Raw genomic sequence first — 16,044 nt, forward strand, 5'->3', positions numbered from 1 at the left:
GAAAACAAGAATCTTTTACATTCAAGTGCGACAACATACAGCTAAACAAGATTTTCACCAAAAAAAATTTTACAATATTTTTATTCATATACAAAATACCAGTAATATTAACGCACAATATTTTCTGTCGGAAGAATTCAATTTGTTTTAGCTTTATTGAATATGATTAAAAAACACACACAGAAGTATTTTAGAGAAAAAACACGCGTCTATAAAATAAATGCGTCTAATATTTATAAACCGTTCTGAAATGTGAACCTTTATAGCCAAATATACTATCTAACTGGTAACGCACCGCGAATACCGGAATTTAGAAAATATTTTCTGATATTTTTAGTCATACAGAAAATACAACGGTGATACAACAAATTGCTTTCTATTGCAAACAATTTAGCATTTTCCTTTCTTTTTCGTGGACGTGATTAAAGTAAAACTATCACATTTTTATTCTATAAAAACAAAACAGTTCCAAGAAAGTAAATCCGATATAACATAATGAAATTACATATTGTTATATCAGATTTCTAGTTTCTTAGATTTTCCTCTAAAACAAAACTTTTCCCCTTAAATTTTATATTGTATTTCAGATAAATCCGATATAAATTCGATTGAAATCATCGTGCTAAAAACGCGAGTCTTTTATTTTCCAATGTGGCAATCTACGTGATAACGCAGTATTGTCGCGCTTTTACACGACATTTTTTTGATAACGTCATTCCCACGCGTGCGAGGTATAGAAAAATTATAAAAATTATTTCAACCGTATTCGCAGCAACGGTCAGCTTATTCAGTCATTTGACTTGCTTTAATCCCTTTATCGGCTCTCCTAAACTTTCGATATCTATATACCTGGACGCAACGTCGAAATGAAGTTTGTCTTCCGACTTTCTAAGTTCAGCGCTGAACTTTCTTTTCATTACATCTCCCGTAGTAAATCTATTTTTACATTTGTTCAATCGTAACCATTGTTTTCAGCACACGGGAGACTAAAAGACCGATGGAAATTTCATTGAAAACTTCATATTTTCACCGCGCATTTAACATTCAATTCGATTATCGGATTCCGATTTTTATTTGAATAACATTAAGGATTAAATCCATCTCCTTAATACAACCATTAAGGCGGTAAGACGATAGAATTTTTATGTCCCGGAGAGGCGTCGTGCATTAAAACGATTGTCGCGGCCGGAAAACAATCGAGTCCCCGCGCGAGAGCTCGGGATCGCGCACGCCGGCGTCGGTGCGAGACTCGCCGTCCCCCCCGTCGGTGTAATCTCGAAATTTACCAATGGTCAGCGCTCTTTTCCGCGCCGCGACCGCAGTGTATTGAGTAACAATTATCGGCCGCAAACGCGGCGTCGCTGCGGCCCCGATCCGCGCCGGTGCGGTTCGCGCGACAGGACTTGCGCTACTCACCCCGTCCGCCTGGTTACATGCCTCGACTCCACTCGCCTCCTCGCCGATTAGTCACGAGTACTCGCGTGGGACGAAGGGCCGGGGTGGCGTGCGCCGAATCGAAGGGGGTGCGTCTGCCGTCGGCGTCGGAGAAGGTCGTGCCACAAAAATCCCCGATTCACTCACCACACCTGGGACCCACCGACGGCTCTACTTTAGGCTCAACGAGAGCAGTCGAGTTCAAGCATACGCGACGCGCTCGCGTGTCGTTGACTTGTGCGAGCGAGACGAAAGAGAGAGAGAGAGAAGGAAGAAGAAAGAGAGAGGGAGAGAGAGAGAGACAGAAAGAGAGAGAAAGAGAGAAAGAAAGCGCGAATCCTTTGCTCAATCGCGTAATAAATGTGCTCGCCGGCTACGTCCGGAGACCGCGCGACGGCCGAAAAGAACGACGACGTTGATACCACGGCTCGCCGATGCCGACTGTCGACGGTGGCAGCGGCTGTCGGCGCGGCCAACCCTTCGGCGCGCGCGTGCGCGCCACCCCTAGACACACCGCCACCCTTCGCCGTTCGCCCCCGCGCGCCCCTCCGGCCCCCTCGCCCGCCAATCACGACTGCTTTTACAATGCCTCGAAAAAGGTAGTGTCCGCAACAAAGGGCAGAGTGCCTTTTCCGCCGGTGTTTTTTCCCCAGAAAAGGATGCGCTCTTGGCAGCGCCCGTCAAAGGCGGGGAATTTAAATGATAATGAGAACGCGAGCCGCGGATCGCCGCTGTTTCGCGTCCGACTGGGCCGGATCTTGCGTCACGGGCGACCTTCCCGTCCCTTTTACAACGGCGAGAGACGAGGCAGATTCGCCCTCCCTCGCGTTCTTCTAAAGTATCAGCGTTATTGAGATGCATCGAAACGAGACGCCGTCACCGAGAGTCGAATCCGCGTGGCGGGAAATCTTTATAGAAGTGGCGAGCGCGCGTAGTCGAATACAGATGCGACGGATAACTCGGGAGTAAGTTGAATACCGAAAGTCTTTTCTACCGTCGCCGGGGACATTTTTAAGAGGAACAATATACCATACCCTCACCCAGTATACGCGCGAGCTTTCACGTTCCGCCTCGTGCCGGCGCCGATGACATGCATCATCGACACGTGTCACTTCGACGAGAGACTTTAAGTGGTTTCCACAAGGCCGTTTCGGCAGAAATATATTTTCAATTCGGCAACGTGACTAGTCGCTATAATCAAGAGTGCGCTAGAATCTCGTCAACGAGACGCGTCATTTTTACGAGACGTCGCGCTGCCCAAAAGGAAAATAAGGTTTCGATAGGAAATCAGATACACGACACAATTCATTAATTATGCAGGTACGATAGGTCTACATATATTGGCATAGTATTATCGACTATTCTGCAGCTAGGTTGACAATAGTAGCGAGCCCGTAGATAATTAATGACATAGCTGGCATTAATCAATCATGTAAATGGTATTAACGTCCAACAATCGCCTATAATACCGGTCCGTAAAGATTAAATAGACTGTTAATTTGGCTTTAACGTATTCGCCCGCGTTAATTAGCAGCCATTAAATCACGTTAAGCAGCCTCGCTTCTAGAGGTGCTCGCGTCGGTTCAACATCGTCGCGGTCCCGCCGTGCCTTTTTAAGGCCGCGAGTCGAGAGCGGTCGTATCCGCGGCGGCGATACCGGGACGCCACATCGACGCGCGCCGATGACCCAAATCGGAATTTATTAGAATACGAGGTATAAAGGTTACGCGAAGAAAAATGGGGGTGCGGCGGGGGATCGTGTCTCGCCATAAGCAGCGATCCGAGATAGTGGGTGGACCGCAGCGTAAAATATATATCTCCTCTCCCTCCCCCCCCCCTCCTCTCTCTCTCTCCCCGTGTGGCGCATACATGCCGGGTGTATCCGAGAGCTCGTCTTCGTGGTCCCGACCCGGTGGCACGGAACCGCACGTGTTTGTACGTACGTGGCGAGCTATGACGGGAGATAGTGAAATGTAGTGCGCCGCGAGTGCAGGCGCGGTCCGACGCGACGTGCCGTGCGTCGGGGCGTCGTCGGAATTATTCGCGTTCGAGATAACTCGGGCCAACGACGTCCACGGGCGATGGTTCAGCGCGCGAAAACGCGGGGAATCGCGCCGATAACGTCCGCGTTACTTCCGCGCCGGGGGAGGGAAAAAAAACCAGCTTTTTCGGCCGAGCGTGTGCCCTGGGCGGTTTTAAGTAGTGACGGCAGGCGATGGTAAGACCGAGAGGGAATCAATGGCATCCGCCAGCAGAGACTGTCACGCGCGACCAGACGCGGTCAGGTCTCTCGCGTCGTCGACGACTGTTATCTTTTAATTGTTCGATTTATCTGATTGTTTGCGATCAAGTGCAATTCGTGTTTTCTAAACAATTGCACGCCGGGCGCAGGTGGATAATAGCGGTAGGATTATATCACGTGATAACAGAAAGATGTATACTGGCGACGCACTCCCGATATTAGTTATGCTAATTGAACCTACGTGCCGGGCAAGTGCAAGCGAGTCGATCGCGCACATGCATTTGTAAGCCGTCGTTTAATTCCCCATACAGATCCCACTGTTGCGATACGTCGCGGCCCCCGCACGCCCGCCCGAATAAATTCAAACGCGTCCGGCAAAATGAGCTTTTTGTTGTTTCCTTTTCCCTTTCCTCCCTTTTTTTCCTTTCTTTCTCCTCGGCTTTTTTGTTTTTTACGTTTCATCTTTCATTTCTGCGGAACGGTAATGGCATGGATCAATACGATGACGGGCTGTTTCCGCTTAAGCGGATTTTCACGGCGTTATTTTCGCCGTACTCGCGAGCTGGTTAACTCGCTCGCTGCTGGTACGTCCACGGTTTGAGGGAGGCTCGAGGGACGAGGGACGAGGAAGAGAGAGAGAGAGAGAGCAAAATGCATGTGCTCAAAGCGCGTGGAAACAAGCCTGCAGACAGTCAGGTCTCGTCTCCGCCACCATTGCGCCACCACCCTCCTCTAAAACCCACCCACGGTTTGCTCTTTTTCTCTCCCTACCGCGCGCTCCTTTGTCCCCCTTTGGTGCACGAGCTGCTGGCGATGGCGAGATCGGAGCTCGGTCGCACACGCCCATGCCCCACGTACGTGCATACACGCACCGTACCACGTGTGCCACATAGGAAATGGGAAAATGAAATGAACCGTGAATAATTATGTATTACTTTTAATGCCTCACGGTTTACAGAAACGTGCCCGCCGATACCAGGGAAATATTAACGTCAAAGGTACTTCCTTCATTTTCTACGGACGTATAAAGCACCGCCGTACGTACACCGCATCGCCGTCTCGGAGCTAGGGATCAAACGATGCACGAGAGATTCGACGTATAACGACTTCTTTTTTCTTTCCCTCCCTCCCGCCCCCCCCCCCCTCTCTCTCTCTCTCTCTCTGTCCCTCTATCTCTCTCTTTCTCCGTAAAACGCTTCCTGCGCTTCCGCGCACGTACACCGCGATATAACGTGGAATATCGAGATAAGAATTCATCCGATCATTATAATTTAGCATAAATTTATGTGCCGGAGGGATCGCGGGCTCTCGTCTCGATCGTCTGACGTATATAAACGCGAGAATTTATCCCCGAGTAATATCTAAGCCAACCGGCGAGCACGTCATTTTAATTAACGATTAATACGCAACTTCATTTCAGTCGCGGTCTTCAAATTACGATCCTGGCGTAACACTCGTGATTTCGGAGGCGCAATATCGTACGTTTAAAAAAATGTTTCGCGATTGTCCGACATTTCTCGACCGCACGTGCAAAATCGTACGCCGCGCCCTCGTCTTTTGAAACAATACCCACCCTGAAAAACGCTAGGCGCTTCCAAGGTGCGGGGAACACATGTAAATAGCGTTGTAAAAGATGTGAAAGATCTAAACTTGCGGTACCGCCTGCAGGCGGATTTTATAATCACTCGCCGTGGTGGATCGGGGCAAGTTTCCGCTGCCCCTCGTCGCCCTTTCACACCGTTGAATCTAATTATGGGAACGTCAGTTTCGCGAACTTTGCCCGGTTTTACATCTTTATACATTGTGCTACGATATTACGGTAGTTTCACGTCAGCGTCGAAATCTTCCGGACGATATTAACTGCAAATTTGCTTGTTCGGACAATGTACCTTCGATAACAACGTCACGGATTAATAAAGTAGAGACTGTCGTCTTTGTGTAATAAAGTATAAGAAATTCGTAAGATAATAGCACAAAAGGGAAATGAAAAGCGAAAGTTGCATCGTCTGGATAGTTGAAAACTCGATAGTCCCGTTGTATAGCTCGATCCAGCTTTAAGAAAAGTATTAGATTCTTTTCTAGGAAATCTCAGTTTGCGCAAGTATAGTTTGAATGCAATCGTCAACAAAAAATACGCTTTATGATTAAGAGTTCTCAAATATAACCTTTTCCCTGTTTTTTAATAGCTCCAAATTCCAAATTTGTAATTCAAATACGTCTTTATCCGAGCAAACTTAAATTCATCGAAATTTATTTTTCCAACTGTCGGCACCTCGCCGGATCTTTTAATTTTGCAGCGACTGTATGAAGCGTGAAAGAAAATTAACGTTTTGAATAAAGCGGTTACGACTCGATTACACTGTCTGAAAAACATGGACCAATCGTCCGCGTTTTGCATTTCGCAAAAATGCGTTAAACTAAAGTACATGTATTCAAGCCGCGCGGAAAGCAATTGATTTATCTGCTTTTCCGTCGGCGTTTCCCCGAGTCGAAGTTGGCACGGGGGAACCTTCAGCATCCCTCGCTTGTTCGCCCCGCTGTTCGACAAACTATCACCAAAGAAGTTTTAAAGCTGACCGAAAGCAGCGCGCCATTGGCAGACAAATGACTCTCGACTTTTCCTCGCACAAAGCACATAATGTTTTGCATGAAAGTCTACTGATCGGAAAAATCTCGCAGCCATTTAAAGTAACAATCGGGTATTTGCTCAATTCATAAAATAATAGAGGTTACGTTGAAAGAGAGAGATCGGTAACTAATAGGAGATACGTAAAATATACAGGGTGTACTAAAACCACCGGACTTTTAATCGCAAATTCTTTAGAAAATTTCAAGACGAAAATTCTATTATACAAAAATGTCGAGACTGTAATAGTTTTTAAGTAATAAGCGATTATAGTTCACAAATGATAGGCCTGAGATTTTACACGCTCAGACACGGCGATGTGGCAAGGGATAAAAGTGTTCCTATGAATGTCGCCCTTTTTATGAATTTTGCTTATCGCATAAATTTTAATAACATCGTCGCTATACATTTTCCCGCTTCTTTGCGTTTTGTACTAGTATCTTCTCTTTATAACGGACGTGTGAGCTTAAAACATCTTACAAATAATTAAAGTAAAAATTTGCAACATGTAACTTCAAAGTGGTTGATTAATATCAGTTGCCATGAAGGTTGTTAAAAGCCTACAATCGTAGGAACACTTTTATCATTTGTCACGTCACCTGAGCGCGCGAAATCTCAGGCCTATCATTTGTGAGAGAGAGAAAAATACAATCGTTTATTATTTAAAAACTTTATTATAGCCTCGACATTTTTGTATTAGAATTTTCGTCTTGAAATTTTCTACAGAATCTACGATTAAAAGGACACTCGGTGGTTTCAGTACACCCTGTACATCTCATTTTGTAACGAAAGCACTGACTTTTTAAAAGAAGCTCTAAATACACGTATAATTTATCGTGAAAATGAGCGAGAAGAAGGAACGAGTGATTTTCTTTAACAACTAATAGCGAGATTGCGTCGAATTGCCATCATTCGTTCCTCAATTCGATAATGACCTGGACAAGTCCGTTCTTACGGGGAAGGAGCGCGCATTTTCTCAGTGAGAAAAATTCAACGCGAACAGTTTCACGAGCAAGAGACTTAACGACGAGCTATTTACGATGTTGCGGATCAACTCGCCGAGTCAAATCGGTGAACGAGATGACGACGAGGCAGTCGGGGTCGATTTCAGCGTCTGCTCACTCGTATAGTGACCCGCACGCGACAAAGCCCGCCTTCGCCGAGGACAAATCGTCCGTGAAATAGAGAAATTCGCGAGGATCCTCTAGAAAATCCGCATCCGTTTCCGGAATACCTTATGACTGGGTGGCCTGTTAACATTCAGGCGCGGCCGGGCCACATAGGTAAGTTGCCGGATAAGTACGTTCGACCGAAATATACATATGTACGGAACATTTCGTCAGAAGCGAGCCGGCTTGCAATTCAAGAAATACACACAAAAGTTTCATCATTTAGTGGATCTTGCGGAATCGAGTCGCGTCTGAGACCCCCGAACTCTGAGACACGTAGGAGATTAAGCGAATTAATTAATATCTTTAAAAAATATATATCACGCTATTACAACTTTCTGCTAGTCAAATTAATAATTGTCCGGTAAGTCCACTCAAGACATCTCAATAAGTGTATTAGTAAATGAAATTGGTATGGCTGCTATCGGGACCTTAGAGAAATTAATCTGTAAAGCTCTAATCTTCCATTTTTCAAGTATGAGAAGTTATTAATTGCTTGTGAAATCTAATAATTAAATGAAACATTGTTAATTTTATGCATGACATAATAGACTAACAGGCATCATTGTGCAATGGCCGATGCATTAATTTCCGAAATCAATAGTTACTATTAATTGACAAGCCAATCGCGAAACGTAGTCGAGCGCGTTTACACATTCATAAGACATGTAAAATAAACACGGCGACCGTGTCGCCTGCGCTTGCGTGTGTTCGAGGGTGGAGGGGACCCTCTGGATCGATCCTTCAGCTTTATTTGTAAGTGGTGGTCCATGTGCGGAAGGACCTTCACTTGTAGAAGCCAGTCGACGGATATTAATGAACGCGACCGCATTAATGACAAAGTACTCTTTCTTATTTGCCGGGCCACGTTAAATCGCGCGAACGCGCGAGCAATTTACAAACATAAATTTCAATACTTGGTGTCTCAGCGTTCGAATCGCCGGATGTAATTAATGGTGCAAGTGCGTCATTAAATGGTATAAAATATAAACGACATCTTCCAGCAGAGACGGATGGAACTTGTCAGAGTTGGCGATGGCTGTTACTATTTTGATCAGTCACGTTTCGAAGCGTAGTTAATTCGCGGACGTTGAACGCAAAGTTCGCGGCAACTTTTCTTAACAAGCTCTACCTTGTGCCCCGTGATTCTTTGTTTCAGGACACGTTTCTAAAGCTCCGTCTTCGCCGGGAATTATTACGCCGATAATAACGCCCGGCGGAAGTCCGTTATGCCGGACCACTACTATTAATAATGTTAAAGATTACTGTTAAAAACGTCGGCAAATGTATCTTTAACCACTTGTATAATCAAGCGCGCATAACGAATACGGGAGGGTGTGACGGCCGATTTGCCGGTACAAGCCTGCTTTAGTATAACGTAGATAGGTTGAGACCCCATTAGATCTCAAGTTGATCCTGCAATCTCCTAAGGCGATACCAGACTACGAGTGCGGCGTCTGTAATAGGCGCTCATGTAAAAGACGGTCCCATATTCTCGACTTCGCGTAAAGTCAGTGTCACGTATACTCACGTGCAAAATTGTAAGAGCCCTTTAGCAAAGTGCTTTTGTTGATAATGTCCTCAGTCAACTACGCGCTTGACTGTGAGATGCAAAACGTGACAGGAGCGATTAGGCAGTTTACGGAGGTGCATAATCGCGCGTATGCGCGAATATCTTATCACAGAGCGATCTGCGCGGCGCAGCTGATCGTCCGTGACGTCTCGCGAAAAATGGCGAAATGGGGTATTTTCGCCCGTGAAAGGACGCCGCGGCGGTTGAGAAAGAAAAATTCGCAACGCTTTTGCAGGATGCGAGTTAACTATTACGAGACACGATCGAAATAATATTCTGAAAGCTTTCAGCTGTAATGTTGTACAGTCATACAAAAATAACAGTCTGGGCTTCAAGCATATATTGATATCGAGAGCAGCGATTCCTTTATAAACTATGCATATGTCGATTCTGTTTCCGCCGCGCGTACTATCGTATATCTGAAATAATTTCTCCACACATTTATCTCTACATGGCACGCTATAGCTACATATTACCGCGGCTTTCCCGTCCCGAACCCAGCATTTAAAGTTCGTTTTTCTTGGTTTAGGCGGCGGTGCCATTGTTCGCCGCGAACAACGGCAAAAAGAAAGCAATAATATCATGGCGAGATGACAAATTCGTTGCAAATATTGCAAGGTATACACGTCATAAATCCGCGTTACGGCTATAATGTAGGTCGTACAGCGGTTTTCAGCGCGACTCCGGGCAGTGTTTTACATCCTAGTCCAAAGTAATCCGTTACGGTTAGCGCAAACGCACTAATGTTTGTCCGAACGTACGAGACGGCGGGAAATTATTCTCGGACAGCTTAAACTGATCGCCGGAGAACGTTCGGTTGTAGACCATCTAATAGTTAAGAAAGTAATCAACCAACTTTAATTTCAATACCCGCGGAATTCCCGTTACTTTTCTGAGCGGGAAGCTCCTGAAAGCCCCGCGACGTAAAAATTAATCCCACCCGAATAAAATCGACGCCCGCTCTCGACAAACGTTTCAGCGGCTAACGCTTGTTTGAGAATCACCTCCTTGAAAACGTACTTGAAATATATTTTTCCCGATTCTAGCCGAGAGAAAAGTGCTCGAGATTGAATCGTACGTGACCGAGGGGGTGTCGAGAAAGGGGGGTAAGATCGGTGGTTAATTAACGCGCGGACGACACGTCCGTTTGCGGATCATCCTTACACGCGCGTCGCGTCTTCGCCAATTATACAAACTGCATTCAAGTGCAGCGACTGCAGAATACAGATTGTAGATCGAATTTCGCGCAGTGGCAGTATTCCATCGCGCGGGCTACACAGCCGCGTCGATATCCTTGTGTAATAGAACCATTCTGAACCAATCGCAAGGAAATTGCCTCTCGAAAATACACCGGGCAAAAGTGTAATCCTACGTAGTCGCGTCGGTTGAACGTTAACGAACTTAAAGGTGTACGTAGCCCGGTATCGAAATCGCCCTCGCGCGTTTTATCGCGTACATGGATACGACAAAGTCAAAGGACTCGATACAACGGATTATCCGTAGTCTTTCCTCTTTTTTTTCCCCCCCCCCCCCGGGGCATTTCGCTTCAGCTATACGTGTGCAGTTTATCCGTAAAAAAGTTCAGCCGCGAGTATCGCTTCGAATATGTGCTTCTTATTCCGTATAACGCGCGCGCGCGCGCGTGAGTGTATCAAGAATATAGTCGAAAGTCATTTATGCGCGTGATCTCTTCAGGTAGCACTTTCCAATGGAGCATCGTGCATTATTCCGGCAAACTGGCGCATCCCGCGAACACCGCGAGGGACATTCTTGCGTGCGCGAGTTCGGCATGTCTATCGGCCGTAACTTCGCCCGGCCGTTGGTACCCCCGTTCGTCCCGGGCCCCCAGGTACTCGGGCGTCGAGAAGCCAGGAGATATTCATGGACATGTTTGTAACATCCTACGGCCACGCGCCCGTGCTCAAACTTACATTACCGTGTTCAGACGCGGAACGTTTCGCAATAGCTCCCGTGCGGCAGGGATATGTACACGCAGGGGAGACGCACATAGCCGTAATACGTATGTACGGCGGCGTGTGGTAAACGCGGCGAGATAATGCGCTGACAGGTGGGAAAGGTGGACGGAACCGCGGGCTCGCCAGAGCGTTGCGTCTATCTATTATGAGCGAGTCGTTGTATTCCAAATCGCGCGGAAAACATTTTTTCCCCCAGACTGAACGTGACTCGATAAGACCCCCCTTCGCCTGTGGACCCGAGCAGAAAGATCGTCGTAAGTGTTCGCGATTCCGTAGTGAGACGCAGGTCGACGTCGTAAGTCAAACAATTGTCGTAGACGTATATGTCGCGCCGCAATTGTCTACGACGCTTCTTTGTGTGTTGACTCGAGTCTTAAGCCTGGTGCAGACTGCACGCAGCAAGCAGCAAGCGTCAAGCAGCGAGGATCCAACACTGCTGAATTTTGCGGAAGCGTCAGCAGTGGCGTAGAAAATATCTCTTCGTTGATTGGCTGCTGCTCGACGCTTGCTGCTTGCTGCGTGCAGTCTGCACTAGGCTTTACGACAGTAACGTAAACGTTCACGACAATCTTTCTGCCCCTACCTCCCTTTCGGCCGGGGTAGGATCCCCCCCTTGTGAATTTCTCGGTCCTGTGTGTTGACACATGTGATACAGTTCTCGTAAGTGTCTTTTAAACTACTCCTCCTGAACCGTGTTGTGTCACAGCTGTCTGAATATCTTCAATACCGTCAGATATTCTCTTCTAGAAACCTATCCCGATTACACGCAGTCGACGGAAAGCGCGTTACACTCGCGTGTTTATGTGCGCGCGTAAAGCACCAAAAGCCGGATCAAGCGAAGCGAACAAACGTGAGCAACTTGCTTCAATAAGTGCGAACGAGGCCGTCGTACATCGAAGCGAATTGTTTATTCGTACCTTTCCGCGCTCGTTTGCTTGGTCTGGACGGCTTTGCATATCAGAAATATTACAAAAGTTGTTGATTTTTTAAAACGACTCTGTTAATTTACGTTGAAGAGAGAGAGAGAGAGAGAGAGAGAAAGAGAGAAAAAAGCCTGAGATTATTATCTAGAAGAAAAATAGCACGCGTAAACTTCGTATGTACAATACAAAGCTTCGTGCAAGACTTAGTCAGTAGTAATGCACGCTCGCTTGGGCAAGGTTTAAACTTACGACCCTACTGTGACGTTTCGCTAAATACTATAGCCACCCTAATTCCTCGGTTGTCACCGAGCCTTTAATAATGTTGTCAGCCGGTGCGTCCTCTTATTGTCGCCATTAATACAGAACGGATAATGCAGGATGTCGTAGGAATTAGGAAACCCTCGTCAACGCGAATGAACGTTTCGCCAATTGTACCGTACATTTGATCGGCAATTTAACCGAGCTAGTATCGTAGCTAACGAAAAAATCACCGATATCTAATCTATTGCAATCTCTGAAAGCAATGTTGATGCGAAAACTCTGTCCAAACTAAAATATATGCCTGTTGCACATATTTCGACTGATGTTTGATATTAATTATCCGCTCCATAAAATTCAACCGAGAAAATGTAATTTTACATCTTTTATCGTTCTTTCCAGAGGTCCATCGATCAAATGCGTAAGTGCTTCGCTTCGATTGATCGTGCTTAAAAACAAATTCGACGATCAATCATGTTAAGTAGTCAAAGTATCGTCTACAACCAAGCGAGTGCATAAGCTAAAGTGTTACGTTCGATATAGCGCCTGACCTTTTATTATTGGAAGTCAGATAAGTCCTGAATATTTCAGGGAAGCCCTTCGTTATAATCGGTTAAAAAAGAAACTATCAATTAAAACATTAGACCGCAGACTAGAGAAGATATATAATATGTACTAAATGTCATATCTAATTTTATATCGAGTCCCCCTCAATTATACAAGGAACAGTGTATATGTAGCGAGGGGGAAACCGCTGAGGGCATTGTGGTGTACAGATTTGCGGCATTACTGGGCATTAGTTTGGGCATTAGGTCTTGCTGGGGCAATAAAGATAAAATAAACTAAAGTAAGGTAAAACAAGATGAATAAGATAAAATAAGATAATAAAATTAAGTAATGCCCACTGGGCATTAGTGGGCATCGGTGTACAAAATTTTGGTCAGTGATTTCCCCCTCGATATATAAACTAAGAAAAATGTTTGATTAAATATAATTGGATAATCCAATTACATAATAACAAACGGATATATCCGATGAAATATGTGGTCGGTTTTTCAATCAAATTTCAACGGTAACTGCATTTCCCAGCGGATAAATTTCATCGGACGTATCCATAATTTAATCGGACAACGTGATCGGAAAAATTAACCATCGGAAACACTATTTAACAGGTTTATCCGATGAAAATTTTCCGATTTCCGATTAAATTATGGATACGTCCGATGAAACTTGTCCGCTGGGAAATGCAGTTACCGATGAAATTCGATTGAAAAACCGATCATATTTTTCGACCGGATATACAATTTAATTGGATATATCCGTTTGTTATTATGTAATTGGATTATCCGATTATATTTAATCGGATATTTTTCTCAGTGTGGTTATCGTAAGTCGTGCCATTGTATAACAAAAGTATAATATTGAAAATGATTCATTTCGGATTGATCCTTTATCAATAACGGGTCTAATCTTGCATATCAGAGACATTAATGTATCCGCGTTATATAGAAATTAACGATCCACCGTACGGCTTGAAACCATAACCGTGGTACGACGCTCATTAAGCAAACGTCGTTAACAACGCGGTAATCGCCAACGTTAGACGGCTGGTCAATTAGCCGAGCAGATAATTTGCCGCTTAGGAGACGACTCGAGTCGAGGATACGTGATCCGATACACAGCGCGAAAGTGTTCCTGCATAGAGACGCAGCTTCCAATCGCATTCGTATAAGCGCAAAGATATAAGCGCATCCATTTTCCTCCGCGCGGAAACGGATGGTCGGTATTGACTCTCGTTTCAATATTCAGCTTCTTGAATAAAACAACAGCGACTGACCGGCCGACCGACCGCGACCCTCCGACACCGAGCCACCGGGTATATCCCGAAGATCTCGCCGCGCTGCATCAGCATTCGTCCGTGTCGACGAAAAAGATAGCCCACTTGCATGCCCATACCTTGATAAACACCTGATGCAACGTCGCGATCGTTTCTGTGGAAATAGTACGCGAGATTCGCGACCGGAATACGCGAGCGATCGATCCGCCAATCTTAACCGCACACCGCGCCGACACATTTGGCACAGTTTCGTTAATCGTTACGTCTTTCTTTTACGCATATAAATAACCCAACAAAAACCGTGTTAACGTTTAATCAAAATTTCCACGTATACCTTTCTACCGAGTGAGCTAATAAATTCATGTCAATTTGAGTCAAGAATAAATTCCCACCCGACAGGCATTTCTAATTCCGTACGACTAATTGTGTAACCTATAGTTTTATCACTATAGTAACGTAGTCGTGAAAAAATTTATGGGCACTACAAGTGTACAACTTGTAATTTTATTTGGGAATCGGTCATTTCTATCGCGTATCGCTTCGTTTCTATCGTGCATCAATATTTCGATTTTATTTTATAAAATACTTTTACGCCATAATTCAATATAATGTTGCAGCAAAATACGATGCAAAAATATTCAGATTACTTTTCAAATTTTATTTCCTTTTTCTAAATGTATGTAATATCGCGGAAAAATAAATCAATGCTAAATATTTAAAGACAGTTTTACTTTCTATTAAATATTTATTTATACTCCTCCGTTATTAAACATATTGAGAAAATAAATTTTGAAATATAATCTATTAAATATCAAATGTAACCAAACGTGGTTTATTAAACATCGCAATACATATATAATCATGGATAGATAGGCCACAAAAGATTAGTATAAAATTGTGCGCGCGAGAAGAATAAATGTATTCAATCATTTTAGCATACTTCATCGTTGCAGCATAAGCTGCTTATTAAATAAATTACAAGGATTGTGCCGATTCTAAAATATTTCCCACGCTTTTATTTTTGCGAGTGACGCGTGCGTATTAAAAAAATGTTAATACCTATATGTTTTCTTACTCTACACCGAGCGTGCAATATTTAATCCTGAAAAACTATAGGTGGCCCAAATGCAGACTTGGAATTTTCGTAAAAGAATATTCGAGAAGAGAAATAAAGAAAAAAACACATTAATACAGTTAAATATTTACAAGTTTTTCTCTAGTGCATTTTATACATAATAATTTAACATATGGACGTCTTGCGATCTTCAGGAAATACGAGAACACGATGACGAGAGAAAACTGAATTAAAATTAAATTAATGTATATTTATAATCAATGTACGTTTACTCGGAACTGTAAAAACTTCTTCTATATCATAAAAGCACGTTGTGTCGCTGTATTTGTTACAAAGTTGTAGCTCAATTCTAATCCTTTCTCTTTATTTCTCATTTCTCTAAATAATCCACTTGAACACGTTCACGTTTAATGAAGATGCGTAATACGACAACGGTCTAAGCGATATTACTTATGTATCCAATTCTTCTAATATACTCAATCGCGTTTAACATCGGACAATGAAAAAAACATACTGGGGAATTGAGTGTTGACCGCAATCGATTGTGGCCCATCTATATTAAGGCAACGGATTCGTGAAACTCGCCACATTTTTGTGTCACGTTACAATTTGAAATGCCGATACAGATAAAGATAATTATCTTTCAAGATACACCGTCCTCATCGAATGACTCCGTTGCCCTAATGTAAAATAAAATATCGTTCGACTCACCGATACGATGTGAAGCAACGGAGTTGCAGAACTGCTGATCTGTAAAACAGAAAAAGATATTCGAATTGTAATAAATGCGATCAATGCCTTATTACATATTTTTAAGTATGTATATTCTGACGACCATTTCGTGCCAATATATTGTCGCAATATAGGATTATATACCGCGATATTTAATAAATATACTTGACAAAGGGATCAAGTAAAGAAATAATGCACA

At 44.1% G+C, this 16,044-nt stretch overlaps 1 pseudogene; it reads right to left on the reverse strand.

Moving 5' to 3' along the window:
* LOC105560204 overlaps nt 1-1,660 on the reverse strand; it is a 226,659-nt pseudogene extending 224,999 nt beyond the window's left edge.
* Between the last annotated feature and the right edge of the window lie 14,384 nt (nt 1,661-16,044).

The sequence above is a fragment of the Vollenhovia emeryi genome, unplaced genomic scaffold, assembly GCF_000949405.1.
Source record: "Vollenhovia emeryi isolate VEMERY1.0 unplaced genomic scaffold, V.emery_V1.0 DF939237.1, whole genome shotgun sequence".
NCBI lineage: Eukaryota > Metazoa > Arthropoda > Insecta > Hymenoptera > Formicidae > Vollenhovia > Vollenhovia emeryi.